This window comes from Phallusia mammillata, chromosome 2, assembly GCF_965637545.1.
Source record: "Phallusia mammillata chromosome 2, kaPhaMamm4.hap1.1, whole genome shotgun sequence".
In the NCBI taxonomy this organism is placed as follows: domain Eukaryota; kingdom Metazoa; phylum Chordata; class Ascidiacea; order Phlebobranchia; family Ascidiidae; genus Phallusia; species Phallusia mammillata.
The window spans coordinates 32,402,425-32,419,191 of record NC_137253.1 but is presented as its reverse complement, the minus strand read 5'-3'; the positions used below and the strand labels follow the sequence as shown (position 1 = coordinate 32,419,191).

The window sequence follows — 16,767 nt, the reverse complement described above, 5'->3', positions numbered from 1 at the left end:
ATGTTTCCAAAGTTTGTTTGAAACATCCAGGCCAGTTCGCAATTCGCATACAACAATCCTGCAATAATCATACGATTTTGGTTTAAAATGGCGACTTTCAAAGGTCATGCCATTAAAACTGGGAACAGTTTAAGATAAAAAGATGCAACATATGTTTAACAAAACTGAAACCGAATAGAATAAATAGTGTCAGAAATAAAATTCCATGCAACCTTTAAAACATGTTTATCAATTGGTTGATTCTAAACACGTACTAGCTTGTCCAAAACTAATATTATACGTAAACACGATAGGTAGAGGTGGTTTTCGAACCCCCCAACCTTACGATTGCACTTGCCACATGATGCATGTTTTGCGGACTGAATGTCTTTGCAATTGTATCACAAACAAACGATGAATTGCGACGTCGAACTTTTCACCTCGTCACTACCCCCTATGACTCGCCACAACTTATTGCGTCACACTTCACCCTCCCGACACCGCGTCTGCCTATATGACGTCATAATACTGACCGCTGTCGAACAATTTCCTTCGATTGCCAGAGAAGAACCGGTGAACGAGCCATTATTACGCAATAAAGGGCGCTATTGACCACAAAGCCGGACCTGTCGCGCTTGTGGATTGAGACTGGGTGGACGATGTCACCACAGAAACGTGGTTTAAATTACGAGAACAGTGTAGAATCCCACCAGAACCACAACTTTGTGTCAGTGGACAAGATTGCCAGGTGGCCACCGGTTCTACTTTGACTTATTGTTTCCGACGTTTAACAAATTATTATAACGCTTTGCGTTTATTAGAATTCACATTTTATGCTTCCTTTTTTGATTAAAAGTTTTCCTTGTTGTTTTCGGCACAAACGCCCAAGTATCATTTGACTATATTGATGTTAAGAGTAAAGCAATCTTACCGAGCAGGAAAAGATATATCAGTTAAATTATCATTGCATATACATGACACTTAACCGAGCCTTTAACGGCTGACATTCCATATTAAGTTTAGTTACAACTTCATTGTGGTTTTATAGGGCGTAATTCTTGCAAAATAATATTTTCGAACTATTATATTCGAAACGAAAACACCATTTTGTAGTGATCGTGATAAATTTACGGGATTATACAATACTTAAATGTCAACTGAACGCTGGGCTGTTTAAATCCAAAACATCGTCGTGCAAACACTATTTCCGCGGGATTTTCCGCTCAAAAGTCCGGCCAAATCTTAAACTTAATTACTCCGAAGTTCCCTTGATTTTGGAACTGCAACATTGCATGGCCTATAAGCGGTCGGGCAGGAAACGGTTCCGCAGACAAGCTGACTGCCGTTATTTCATAAATTGTCACTTTCTTGGCGCAGAACATCACCGCGATTGTAGCGACGCCATTTTGTCAGTGTCGTCACAATGCATTACGACGTTCGACGTAACAAACAAGCGATTTACGTCACTGCGGCTTGGCAAGAACTGACGCTGGAAGCCCGAAAAGATCATGCGAAGATCTGTGTGGGGAATGTGAAGGGGCTTGCTGTCAGTCCCAACCGACATTCTGTCGCGTCTGGTTCGAAAGCATCCCGCCTAAACTGCTGGTAGCTTCCCAGTCAAGGTGCTAAGGTTCGGGTTCACACAGTCATCATTGCCTGCGAAGGCGCCTCGCATCGTGAATTGCTCGCCAAACTTTGACAATATCCGATTATGGATCTCGGCAGGCATTTAACGATAATCTCGAAAATATATCGTACCTTTTATGGCAAGTTGTTGAGCTGGACTGAACGGTTTAAGATCGGACTCCCTTACTACGTGCTAAGCACTCGGCTTATGTAAACAAGCCTTACTGACCCCCGAATCGCACTAGGGCTCTTGTTTAGAGAAGGTTTTCAGATCGTTTCCTATTATTTTATCTCGTCTGACAGTGGACAGGGTTTAGGGGAGCAAGTAAAAACTAAGACAAGTTGTATCTTATGTGCTAGAGTGTTACCGTCTATCTTGGTCGTATAGTTTAGAAACGAAAGCACGATTGTTGTTGTGACTGATCTGCTCAGATTTCTGTCTGTTATTACCTGATTTGCTGATATGAAATGTGTTTGTTTTGAGACTATTTTGTTTAAAGCAGAGTGCACAAATTGTTGAAAAACACAAGCAAAAAGTGTGCAGGAGAAAATGGTGTATTGTGTGAGAGAACTAAGCTTTCTTAAATGTTTTTAAATGCTGTGACTGGCAAATTAATCGTATACTGTACGAATCGCTCCAATGCATTTATGTTATTGACTTGTATAGTGTGAAGTGTATTGGATTTAAGTGTCCTTATCTGAGCTCATTTAGTGAAATATTTTTGAGTGGATATAAAATGTAGAACTAAGTTTTACGATTAGTTTCTGTCAGCATACAAAAGCAAAATTGCTATAAAAAAACTTTAACATTCGTCCTGTGACACGTACATTTTAAGTTACAGCGAATTATTGAATTAAATATACACTGAAAAATAATTAGTTCTCACCAAACTGTGGAGTTGTGTTGTTTGATAAATTTGTCGTTAAATGTGATGAAGTTTTATATAGTTGAAACCCATAATAAGCATTTTTACAGAAAGTTACACACCCTGCATTACAGCAAATAACACAGAAGAACAAACCTATCAATATGTATAGTTTAGCCATGGCTTATAATCGACAAGTGATGATATTTAATCGATGCTATTGACCAAATGATTTTTTATAAATATTTGTGGATAGCGCAAAGTAGAATAAATGTCAATGCTGAAATCTATGATGTAAAGAAGAGAATTAAATCTGGAACACTTGTCAATTAAAACTTAAGTGTTGGCATTAAATATGTGACTTGGTTATGACATTGAAGTAAAGAAGGATTGGAAAATTTGCCGTGATTATTAACCGCTAAATTAAACTTGCTAAAACATTTAGGACAAGCCTGTGGTGTTTATTTTGGCCTGCATTTTGCATCGCGCATCCCAACAGCTTGTCAATTTTTAGCCTCAAAGATGAAGCGACTGTGAACTTTCGACCCAGGACGTTTAGAATAACCAGCACTGATTCTTCATGTTACCGATTGCCGAAGTTTCACGTTGCTAATGTGAATACCTTCGAAATTTGTGAAGTTTGAGTCCCGGGAACGGGTCTAGTGGGTTGAACAGGGCAAGCAAAGTTCGCTGGGATCTCGTATCTCAATGCTCAAGGCTAGGGTAGAGACAGGGTTGTTGTTTTGACTCGTCCGTCCGTTGACATAACAGTGCGCAAATTTGCGTCGAGCCGATCGGATGAGCTGACCCCAGTGTCACTGGACTGTCTGGTCGTGGATTAACACCACCGCTCATCCTGTTTATTATTGGCGTTTTGCTTCGGCCGGATTTACGCCGGAGCTTTGTCGGTAAAAATACGCGAAGGTTTTGACATGCCGTGATTTTTGATGCGATTTGTGGCTGCTTGTGGTCATTTGCGGTTTCAAAGCATCATAGTCGGGTTCAGTAGGCAGAACTGATTGTGAAATTTGAAACAGGTGGAAAGTTTGCTGTCTGTGGATGTTTAAGGTGTAGGTCGGCCATTTTGTTTCGGCAAAATTGCGTTAAGCGTTGAAAAATCGCTTGAAAATCGATAAACCGAAGTTGGTTGTAAACACAACAAAACATTGAAGACAGAGCTTGAAAACAAATCAGACTTTGTTTTTAGACTGAGTAAACAAGTTTAAATTCCTGACAAGTTTGAAGGTTGGAAGCCGATTAACTTTCGCTCGGGGCCCCAGAGACCACCCCTGGCGGGGGTTCGGGATTATGAGGGGGGCTAATCACACACCCCGATACGTCACTGTCACAACGCTTCATGCGGACCCTCCTGAGTTTGTCTGGCGAATAATTTGGACAAACCACTGCGGGTAATCCTATTAACGTCCAACAGGAGACGCCGAAGCAGCACAATTTAGACAAATCTTCGTACGGTCAGGGGTTATGCTAATATGACGACACACAGGTCAGTGTTTGGCGTCTGTGAGGTCATAATGCTAGGAATCCTAAATATGCAACCAATCGGCCTAAACATTAAGATTACAAAAATTCATTATGAAATATTTTTGTTTGTTTATTATACAACTAGGAGCATGTGTGTAGTTATTTCATAATGGTGGTTAGATATCAGTTCGCTAAATAATAAAAAATGACAAGAATCTGACTTAAAAAACAAGTACGACTGATCCGTATTTAAAGTTTAGGGTTGCATTTACTTGAATTGTTTTAATTCAATCACAACGTTTATTCGCGAAGTTGTAGGAAAGATTGTTGCTCGCCGTTACAAATAACAGTAAAATACTACTGGTGCTTGCTCTAATCATATTATTGGCTTTGTCAAAACGTGTCAAAAACTGTCTGCTTTTTTTACATTTTGTTCTGAATATGGCAAATTAAATCGTAAAGTAGAAGAAAAAAAATCAAAAAGTGAGCGTTTTAATACAAATCCGCTTAAATAGCGATTTAAGTTCGTTTTAACTGATTTGAAAGTTGTGTTCAATGCAAAAAAAAATTGCCCTTTACCTGGACAGCGGGGGCTTACCCGGGACATACGTCAACGATTTTCCTTCAATCGTTGTAAGCTTGACTCGCAACAAACGAAGACCTTAAAAAATGCGCAAAAATTTTCGCATCCTTTTACTCAGAGCCGATAAGGACCATTTTCTGGCACATTGCTTTACGAAGGCGAGCAGAGTTTATTTGATTAAAACTAGACGTTGTTATTTATCAAAATGCTGAATCTGGCGGGTTGAGCTTAATCCGACAGCTACACAGGAGTCGCATTAGACGAGGCATCACCTTATGTCGCTGCACAAGCTTTTCTGACCTTGGGAACATGGTGACCTTGAGCCAACACGTGTTTCTCCACACATTACCACGTGCGTGTGTATATTGCACACCGAGATGCTGTCCCTGATTGGTTGAACCTCACCAACATTGTGTTTTCAGATTAAGTGACACTGATTGTTTTGAATGCTTAATCAGGGTTTTACATGTTTCAAACATAAACTTAGCTGATAAAACGGAGCAAGGGAGCAAAAATTTTGCAAACTGTTGATCTACATTTCACAACCTTCCGAGTTTGTAATTTAGAATTGGAAACCAAATTTTTTTTTACCTTTGACTGAAAACGCTTTGCATTAACTTGCAATTTTGTCTTATTAGCGACAATTAGCTGCTAAGCGGAAATTTAGCGTTTGCAAAAAAATGGAAATGCAGGTTTTAACTCAAATAAAACTACACGTTTGAAAATGGTGGTAGGCAGATTCTTTTGAAGCTTGACTTGTGTGAAAGCGATTTATTCTAAAAAATAAGGATATATTACCTAAGAGATTGCGTATTTTTGTTTAATCTCAAAGGTTTTGCATCAATCTGTAATAAAATTTAAACTTCGGGTCTCGATTTAAAGCTGGCGCCCAAATGGCAATCACGTGTTACCTGGGGATTGTTGACGGACAAGTGGAATTTATTGTGCGATTTAACGACACAATAAGGCTTTATGGGACGACAGGAGAGTGCCTTAAACACACACGGAAGGCGTTAGGTGCGCGGCCAGATCGTTTCACTGACATTTAGTTATCGATCGAAAGTGGAGTCGTTTAGCTTTTTGCGAAAACCCGTCGAGTTTCAGAGTCAGGTTAATCGCAAAAACCTTCCCGTGTAGCTGATCGTCTGATCGATGTTTGTAGTTTTCCTGGCTAAAGCGCATTTGTGTTGGACGCGATCGATCAATACACAAGTGCAACGCCAGCCGGGGTTGAAAGGTGAAACATAATCACGCATTTCCCCCCTTCCATCTTACCTTAAGTGATTTCCCAACAGGCAAGTCGCATCTTCCATCTAAGCGACAATCCACATAAAATTAACGTCACCGGAGTCAAAGCCAGACTGTGATGCTGAAAATGCAAAGAGAATTTGTTTCACTTTCATATTCATTCTATCTTCTAATGACATGTTTGAAATTTTTTGTACAAAATGGCAAACTTTTTTTCGAAACAATTAAGACTTAATTTTGGCAAAACAACAGTTAGTTCGCTGAGAGCAAAATTGCCAATTTGCTATTGTGTCAACATAAAAGTCTGGTTTCGAGACAAAATGTCTAAGTTTAAGTAACCACCTCGCACTTTGTTTGCTGTTAAGCTACTGTGTTTAGCCTTCGCAGTGTGTGTCATTTGGTTTCCATTTTAGCTTTGTTGTTTCAATTATTGTGTGGTGAAGCCTTGATTAATGTTGTGGGTTAAAAGTTGTTTTCATTGAGTAGATAAAAAATAGTCGTTGCCAAGATAAAAAAATCGAATATTTTTTAACTTGTGCTAAATTCCTTTGACACTGGTTTTGAGCAAAGTTTTAGTGGGTACTTTAAAGTATCGTCAGATTTTGTTTCTATGCATGCAAATAAGTTACAAAAGTGCATCGTGGGAGCTAACTGGTGACCTCTAAATGCCCTTGTCATCGTTTTAATTGCAGTTATATCTCTGACGCCGACAGTGGCCACACTCACCACAGAATCTATGCCAATGAACTCTTAACATTTAAAACCTTGTAATCAAGCGAGGCAAAGCTGTTTATCCGACCCGACAGAAAACCGCATATGCAGCCATACGTTATGTGAGGTTCTTGTAAGTTGCCCAACAGACACTTAGCCCAAACTCTCAACTCGTTCGGAACTACAGTTAAGATGGGTTTTTACATATTTTCTGCGGTTGCTCGTCTTTTACATGACATTGCAGTCACATATTAAGGTGACAAGGTTCAAGTAATCTTTTCTATTTGAATAAGGTATTCAGGGTTTATCATGTTTTGTCGAATATGAAAATGATTCGTCTAACGCCGATAATAAATGACTTACCTATAACCAGAGTTAAGGTTACTATCATCTACAGCAGTGCTTCCCAACCTTTTCCAGCTCACGGCCCACTTTTGAAAAAATAATTTTTTGGCGGACCACTGTTTTAACACATTGTACTTTTGCCTCAAATTTACTTCTTGCCTTTACGAAACCGTATTTGACGTGTTCTGGGTCCAAATGAAGCTAACAAAGAGAGTTCTGGCATCAAGATTTTACAAGTAATACAAGTACTGTTGTGACGTGACAATCGCAGCTTGGGTGTGTAATAAAAGTTTTTTTTAACTTAAAACCACATGCGGCTTTTATAGTGAGTAATATGTTTTTATTTGATAATATAGTTAAACTTGAAACGATGTTCACACGAACTGTATAACTTTTACACTTCTATTTTGGTATGATAATAGTTTGACAAGTTTCGCGGCCCACGAGAAAGAACGTCGCGGCCCACCAGTGGGCCGCGGACCACCGGTTGGGAAGCGCTGATCTACAGCCAATTCCCTGTCCATTATATAAAAATTTTGCGGTGATGTCTTTATGAGACAAATATGGCATGCATTTTAAGGTCAGGTTTGATTAGATATTGCAAAGATTCAGAACACATTCTGGCGTTATGCCTGACGTTTCGTGACCTTCTAGTCAAGGTCAAACTTTGCGCCAATAATGAATTTTTAATTCAACTTTCTGTCATTTGACCTTCTTTCAAACGACAATTAAGTCTGATTATGTTCAGGTCGGTTGTAAAAGCATTAAAACAGGAACAGAACAAAACTTATAAGTAATACAATTCCATAGGTTTACAGCCATTTCCTTTTATCTAACCTTTGGCAGTTCTCATAATGAAAAAATTTGTCACAAGGTTTCTTGACACAATTCGCTTACTGACAAAATTTTGCTTAATAAAATTCATTCATGTGAAATTTGCCAATTTGGGGAATAATAACTCAAGTGAAAAACCTCTGTTCTGTTGGTGTAGTGTGAGCATGAATGATTTGCCTCACAGCTCTTGCTGATTTGTTGAGACAAGAATTATGTTGTAATAAATTCCTTTCACTGTTTGAATGGTTGGGCAATACTCTGGAAGTTTTATTGTTGTTTGAGGTACTTAATAATTGAAAGTTTTCGATTGTATGGGAATGTCTTAGCACTTCAAAACGTGTTTGTGCCCAGAACAAAACAAGAACACAACAAAATCACATAGTTCTTTGCAAAATATTTGCAATTTTATTTTGCTAAAGTAAAAATCAATATTTCGGTTTTACTGTTCTGGACACAAAAAGAGTGAAAGGAGTGTGCATGTTAACAATGCTATTGTTTTAGTGAAACTTACTTGAAGTTTTAATACCTTGTGTAAAGATTGTCTGATTTAAAACATGTTGTTTTTACAGCACCTAGCAGAGGTAATATAGAAAATTTCGATCGTAATTTCCGACTGGTTTGGAAAAATCGAATCTAACCTGTGTTGTTCGCACCGCAAGATCAATGACATGGTACTGAAGGTATTCTCATCGATGTATCGTAAACACATGGCAGTGCCCGGCAGTCGCACCTCAAACGTTTGGTCACGTTTATAAGATAATTTGCGGGTATATGTGAATTATTTGGCCGCGAGAACTTCATTTGACCGAAGTAAAGAATTTTCTAAAAGGAGAAATCGTTTGATTTTCCACTTTGTGGTGAAAGTGATCACACGAGCCCACGATCAACAACTTTATAATGTGCTTCTGCTACAAATTGTGGCTGCTTTAGACTCAAGACAAAACAACTTCGAAATTCTTTCATGCCGTTTTATGCTTTGCTCATTTGTTTTTTGTTTAAGTGGAAAAGAACACCAAGAAAAGGAAGCTTTTACTTCTTATATTTTTGTTTGGAAATGGTAAAATAATGATAATCTTAATGATGAAAATAACGGCCCAAATATACGAAAAAAGCGACGTGCCTTACTGTATTGAACATATCCGTATATAGTGTTCCAGTGAAAAATGTGGCTTCATGTTTTTTTATTCTTGCTCATGTCACCAGTTAAATTAGGCTTAACAAGGTAACTCACAGAAAGCATATGGGTTATGCTGGGGTCGTTTTTGCAGCGTTTTTAACATAATTTTTCCATGGACTTGGGTCAAATTCCTTTCGCGGTTTTGTGACTTTATACATCAAACTTTTCTATCATGCTGCTCCGTGCATTGGCGGTCGCAGAACAATTTCAAGCGCGTTATAATCCTGGCAGGAGAAAGTTACCGAAACCGCGCAACAGTTTTCGCGCAAATATTCCCAGATTCTCGTCTTAGCTTATCGCTGATTGGTCCACTCAAGATCCAAGCGATTGTGTCGTCACGACATTGTGACGTGACAAGTGCCTTGATCGGGCGCGCGACGCTTTTTATCTGATTCCAGAATATTTGGTGACGAAACAAGGAAGCAGTCACTCAAGATCAGCCGCTAATTTCTATGAGTTTAGTCTCCGCGCAGCCGCGATGTGTAGTCGACGACGACGCCGTGTTTCGAACTTAACCATCGCGTATCATTGATTCGTCACAATGGGGAAAATGGCGTCAACATCGCGCGTTGGTTTTCGACTGCATTGTATCACACGCCGTAGAACGAGACCACCCCTCTCGCGCGAGCCTTGAATAAATAATCAATTTTCGAACGCGCCGGCTCCAACACAACTATTAGGATAATTGCTCAGCGTTCGAAGCACCAGAGGAATGCAAAGCGAACACCTCAACTAATGTGAGCCAGAAAATCGACGTTTATTTTGGCCCTGGCATCATCAAAGTAATCGCTGTTTCGAGTTTGTTGTGAGCCTGCCATCGGAGACGAGAGTGTGACACAGTTTTATGGTCATTTCTGTTGCGCCAACACTTGCTGTGCGTTTAGCTCGAGCCCACACAACGTGATGACTCCCTAGGCTTGCTTCGCCAGTTTTTATTACCATACTTTGTCACGATAAAGGCAATATTGCTGTGTGCGGTAAAATCTCCTTGACTTCGCCCAAGTAAAATGAAACTGCGGTTAGTTTCGGGGGTTATTTGTTAATGCTGGAAGGTGTAAATGAGAGATCGACGTAGAAAATCATTTTTATGTGAGGACAATTTTTTTTGTCAAGAAAAATTACTATGTCTGGGTAATTATTAACGAACTAATAAATGAAATGTTGTCGAAGTGTTTGTCTTGTAAAAAAAAAACTGGATGTGGGTCCTTATGTGTAACGAAAATGTTGTCTAAAAATAAGATTTCAAATCAGTGGAAACTTGATGACAAATTCGTGAAATTTGAGTGGTTGTTTGCAAACATGGCGTAGGGCATTGTTCGTTGTTCCAAAACCATTATCGCCCCAGTTCGTTTCGGGTAATTGCGATCGCTCGCTTAAACAGGCGACGAGTTGCCTCCGAACTTTCGTCCCGGCTCTTGACCTTCAGCTGACCTCCGCTAGCGACCACGTGTTTATCTTGTGACCAGCTTCAAGTGGCTGAAAGTTGTTTTTCACGCGCAAATTACCCCGGGTTTGGTGTGAAGTGAATGTACAAGCCTCAGATTTGAGGTTTTATTTCATTAATGCGAAAAGTAATTTGCCAGACATTGTGGTGATTGGTTTTAAAATTTGTCCAACATTTTGCACAATTTTTGCGAGTTGTACTGTGCTCAAAATTACATATATTGGTTTAGTTAAATTTTGCTGAAATGCTGTGTTTGTAAAAAATATTTGCTGCTCTGAAATCTATTGTTTCAAGTTGAGGGTTAAATACTAAGTTTTAGTTTATTTGACTTTTGTCGGTTGTATAAACTTGTAAGGGATTAATTCCAGTGAGTCAAACCGACCACTGGAAACAACCAAACGTCAGCCGAGTGATAAGGACTCACTCATTCGCGGTGCGAAAAAAAAACACCGACAAAATAGTTTGCTCGACTTCAATAGCCTCGAGTGGTCGAGCACCATAGAAAACACAAGTAGCTCCGGCACCCTCTTGACACCTCCTAGTGGCCAATTGACCTGTTGATGATCTTTCGCAGGCCCTTGAGCGGTCAAAGAAATAAGCTAGAGATTGGATTAGGCCTTGTGTTGCGCCCAGCAAGCACATATGTCGCTGCGGAATATCTCACACAGCCGAGCGTTCGGTCAACCGGCCAATGACGACACCATATGGGATTATTACGTGATAATCCTGGATTATGTGACATAACAATCGCGTTATATAATAAAAGTGTTTTGTGTCGTAATAAAAGTGAACGGTGATTGACCGTTGGACTGGGCGAAAGTCTTAGCGTTAAAAATCGATTAGCTTTTATGGTGTGAACGACATTGTTCGTGTATATTCCCCCAGACAGCAGCCATTTTATAACTTGACTCGATGCGTTTTGCGCAACGTTGTAAAAATGAAACTCGTGTATTTGCGCACTGTAGGTTACGGTTATAGTTTTGAAAATTAGTTTTCTACAATACAGTAAAACGTGTTGCAGTAAAATTTTTAAATTGCTTTCCAATTTTTATTTATTTTGTACATTTAAATAAAATACATTTTTAATACACATTACATGACAGACAATGTAACAATTTTTGGACATTAGCTCTATGTGGTTCTTTTGTGTAAATCTGGTAATGCGATGATAAGCAGAATGCAAACATCTGCTTTAAGAACTTAAATTGTTTTTAAAACGGCGAGGTGATTTAAAAAAATATTGATGCAACCACCATTAGGTGCCGCACTAACCCTTGCATTTCTTGATCTAACCCACGAACACGCAGGCCACCCAGTTGTTACATCACAATTTACTCTGTTGTTACATCATAATACCGGCCGGTCGTAATCTACGCCTGAACGGGCGGCATTGAAACAAGCACAATTACCCAACTTAAAAAACGTTCTCCACGACCCGGTGTTTGTATTTGACTTATTCAAAAGAGGGTTAGGAGTCGTGAGCAGCTATTATGCCCTAATTCGATGCGTATATGGCTGCTTTGCGGTTACTATGGCCGACCGTGTGTCTGCTAGGAGCCTATCGTGTTTTGTTTGTTTTTCTTGCAAGCCGCCAGCCCTCCTGGGCCCGCTTGGCGTCAGACGGAGCCAGTAGGGGGCCGCTTATTATGTTGGGTTTGTCCCACGTCTGTTTCGGAAGTTGAAAGGTCGCGAGTTCAAAACCGACGTCGTAGATTTTTTAGTTTTTTAATAGCTTTACCCTTTGACAGTTTAACCCTTGTTGGAAATTTGGACTTTGCTTAAGGCGACAATATTTGCAAGCTGTGTTTTTCACAAATACGCTGTACAGCAAGTAACAAAAATATAGTGTGCTGTATTTTGGCCACAAATCCCAAGTCTATGTTTATTGTTGTTCAACCTGCACACTTTCAGGTGATGTTCTGTATTTTTCTGCTTTTTCAGATTTTTTCCGAATGAACTTAGGATAATAAATTTGACAAAGGCAGAATTAGTTTGTGACACAAAATTATTAAACGAAAATAGCTTTTGTTTGTTTGATGATAAAAATGCGTCTTTAAAGAGTGATACATGTATGCGTTTTACGCAGCAAATGTGGAAGCCAGTTTCATCACAGCGCTGCATCAGATAAAACACATCAGTCAACTGAAGTTGGTGCGGTTTCGAATTTGTTAATCTTAATTACGGCGCAGCAAAAGCGAAACCGCCAGCTATTGTGTTACATTTGATCAAATACCCACAACTGATGCTCGGATCCCAGAAGTGCGTTGACGAACAGACATGAACAAAACAAGCACCGTTACTCACATCACGCACACCAACCCCTGGAAACGCCAAGCTCTTCCGTTATATAGTTCGCTCTCTAACAAATCACCACTTTTTCCGGACTTTTTTAACCCGCCATCGACGGTTCCACCTCTGCACAACATCCCTGTTACAGTGCAGTGTCGTCCTTGATACAAAACAGATAGCGAAAGCTACAAGGAAGGTCATTTGCTAATTTGCATTTGCTAATCTCAGTAAGGTTACAGGTATTTATCACTTTGCTTGGCCGAATCACCTGCTACTTGGGGGTGATGACGTTAATAATGTAGACTCCACCCTAAATGTTAAGCTTCGTTTGGATGTGATTGATTTTTGAACGTGTTGTTTCACAAATATGTTTGTAGTTGAAGGTCTTCCTGTCTTCCTTGTAAGTTGAAGGTCTTGAAGAAGTATTGGATATTAGAGGCTCTTGATAGACGTAAGAATCAGTTTTCTTTTTTGACTTGGTTAAAAACGGTTGTCCAAACGGAATGTTTGTAAATTGTTTAGGAAATTTGCTTGAAGTTTGGTTTCGAAAATTGTTGAGTTAAGTCAAGTCGGTGCTCTGTAAGTATTACGGGTGTGAAGTTATATTTGAGATGTGAAAGATTACTGAAAGAATTGTAATAATTGAAAGACGGCAAAGAAAATCAATAACAAGATTTGCACACATAAATATCATACATTACGTGTAAATGTAAATCGCAGTTTTCAAGGGATAGTTTGACCTGCTGCCATATCTTCTTGGTTTGAAGGTTGGCGAGCGTTGCAAGCGGCAAATCCAGCTTGGAATATTCCCAAGTATTGCTGTCGAGACATTTTTACGTAGAAAGGAGCGGTATTAGGTGTATACACAAGGTTTGGGGCACAACAACACCGCCGGTTTATTACAATCTCGCACGGATACGTGTGAATGGAAGCGTCAATCAGGCAAGGTCTTCCTGCGTGCGAATTGCAAGTGAAAGCATGTTTTGCGAACGGTTACTTGGGGGTCGTAGATCGACTTCCCCACTATTCTACCCGTCACCTGTCACTTTCTCTGTCTCAATGCGGGTCGTGTTGCTAAATTTGCGACTGGAGATAGAACCACGGCAGGTAGGAAGTTGAAGGAATGCTGAGGTAGGAAGGTTAATTGAGCAGGAGTCGGTTACTCGTACCCTGGAACATTGCGTGATGGGAGGAGACATGACAAGCACTTGTTTCTTGTTATCTCCTTCGCATTTTGAAGAAATATGAGATGAACTTTTCATCTTACCTCTATTAATCTATTTCAATGTGTCAGTAGCATTTCAGTTCAGAATGATTTATCGTTTATAGATGTCAAAGAAACAATTAAAGAAAACGTTATTGATGAAAGTCTATTTTGCGCAAGTTTTTTGTTTGTTTTTGTTGTTGTAACTTCATAGGTAGCGTCTGCTTAAACGTTACTATAGTTTAAGGTCGGATTTGTTGCAAGAAATATACTTCAAATATGTTTTTGAAATCATTCCTGACGCCTGATTTCACTCGAGAGTGTTGTTTGTTTGCATTTGTAAGCAATTTTTTATTGGTTCGTTGCAAGTCTAATCAGTCTAGAATACTAGTTTAAGAAATGTCACATTTAACTATGACTTTATAGTCGATGGAGGAGGAAAAATACAGCTAAAAAATTTGAAAAAATTTGAGGAAAACTGTTAAGGGAAACAAGAAAAAGATTGTATCTAAAAGCATTAGTCACCTAGAAGTGGTAAAAGTATGATTTGAAAACCTCCAAAAGTATTACATATCACTTGTCGTAAATGTATATCAATGTAAATGTATAACGCGAGTTTAAAACATATCAAGTGTAATTGTGGCAGCTAAGTCGTTTGAAAAGCAATACATAGAGCAGAATTACTGAAATCTAATGAAAACTGTCAAGACAGGCAATTCGATGGCATTAGACACCTATAGAATCGGTAAAATCAGATTTGTAAACCTCCAAGAGTATTACATATCAAATGTCGTCGGCTTGTCACTTTGGAAGCATACGCTCAGTTAGAGAATACACGAAAGGAAGCAATTGAAATCGCAAACGTCTCGATTTGTCGTCTTGCCCGCTTCATTCAATCTCGAACCAACAGCCTCAGATCGTTTGCTATTCGAACTAAAACGCGCGCGACTCTACGCGGTATTGATAGAATCGGCAGCAATCGACGACCAACTGACAAGCCGCTTCCCGCTGCCATCAATAGTATATGCATCAAACAAGCGCGAAGCCTCTAATTCCGATTTGAGCTCAAATTACTATACAGCACACAACCCGTATATCCCCCAGTTGCAGCAAATTCTTAACACGAAATCTGTGAGCTGTTGCTTGTGCGGGATCGCCGTATGTTTTGCGATTACCAGCTTGTCGTGAGACAATGGTATATGCAAGGATTTAGTGTTTCCCTTCTTGGTAGCAGGGATGCCCGGCAGCACAAGACCCATTGCAAACCCCAACGCAATAAGCTGACTTTTTTGAATCAGACCTTTGGCCATGCAGAAAGCATTGCCCAAATACGTTTTCGCAGAAACCTGGTTAACGGGCATGAAATCGCATCTTTCTTTATGCTACAGTTTTATGAGAAATTTGTGCCATTTTGTTATGTAACTATGAACTACCCGTGACCAAGATATCAACGCTACTATTTTTGCAAAAGGGCGGGTAATCAAGGTCACCAATGCGCTACCTATAATAATTGGTAGGTTATAATCTATGCAGAAAACATGAAATCTTCAAAGAAAACAATCATAATTCAACTATTAGTATTCTGCATTGTACGCATATATTGAGCAACCAAGCATTGGCCTAAAGTGGCAGCGTTTTCTCCCAATAACATCTGCGTCCCGGTTTCGGTGTTAAAACCGTTTGCACCTCTCTCTTCACTTCGGCACCCTCCATAAACAAACCACAACCTAGCATTTGTTTTTCCAACAGCATCCTCTCTTTGCCATCGGCCGGTTAAGTTTACAATTGTGACAGGCAAATGAGACAATAAGATTATTTGTCGTGTGTTGCAAGGTCAGAACAAACAGTCAGATTCATTTAGTTTTGTTTCGAAAAGACAGTAGATAAGTTTTGCTTTGCCCTATTGCATTTGCATAATGATTACAATCTAATCAAAAACATAACTGCTAGAGCACTTGTGTACATAGACTGCGAACGTTTTAATACGATATACATTCTATAAGCACAAGTACTCTAGCAGTTATGTTTTTGATTAAATTACTTTTCAAGTCCGTGTATAGTATTCCTAACCAAAATCTCCTTGAAGATTAACTGCGAGACAACAGAAAAGAATGAAGGAAATCAAATCAATTTTTCCTGAATCAGTGAATGATAAACAGGACTTGTTAAGAATATTTTTGTGATTATCACGCACAAAACTTTGCTACAAAACATTTAAATACTTTGTTACTTTGAAGTATTTGATTTTATGCAAAGCATGTTGGATGATGTGTTGAATGATCAATTTGACTTATCGGGAAGTCAGCCAAAAAAAACAAACGCACAAGAAAATCCCATTGTGCGTCACCAACAAGTGACTCGTTCTGATTTGTTTGTTACGAAATAGACGAGCTGTCTGAGTAAATGTTTTAAGCTCATACTGGTGTGAGAAACTGTCGTTTATGTTGGCCTAGATAAAGTTCAGTCATTTTTACATATTTCGTGCCGTTAACTTGAAACCCAATTGTCAATTTAGTTTTCTAGTTTTTTTCAATGCCAAAATTCGAAACAAAAAAGAAAATTAGCAAAGATATAGATACTGCTTCAAACCTGATTCGGACTGATTTAGATTTTCAGCAAACAATTTTATTTCAGCACACAAATTGTTATAACCTTGGCTTTGAAGCAATTTCCGCCATTTTTTCTTCCGCTTAAAGATCTGAAAAAATACAAGACAACTATCTTCAGTTTTCAGTCCCACTTGCATTTTGCCTCGCCGGCCCCGTAAGAGTCGTAAACTTTACATTGCAATTCGCAAATTGGCGGTGCCCTCGCGCTGATGAGGTCACAAAGCGGTCATGCCCCGTCCCTGCGTCACAATACCCGCAATAGTGATGTCATATAAGGAGTCGATTCATTGGGCAGACATAGAAGAACGTTGTGATTGCGACAATTGCAAAGAAAGATGTTTTGTGTGCGATACGTGGGAAAAAAGACAAG

General features: G+C 39.3%; 1 long non-coding RNA gene across 1 annotated transcript in view; it reads right to left on the bottom strand.

Annotated features, from left to right (window-relative positions):
• Positions 1–5,817: 5,817 nt before the first annotated feature.
• Positions 5,818–16,767, bottom strand: part of LOC145215580 (uncharacterized) — a 51,966-nt gene continuing 41,016 nt past the window's right edge. The window contains exon 5 of the long non-coding RNA XR_013857326.1: positions 5,818–5,905. This is a non-coding gene — a long non-coding RNA (uncharacterized LOC145215580). The remainder of the gene's footprint in view (positions 5,906–16,767) is intronic.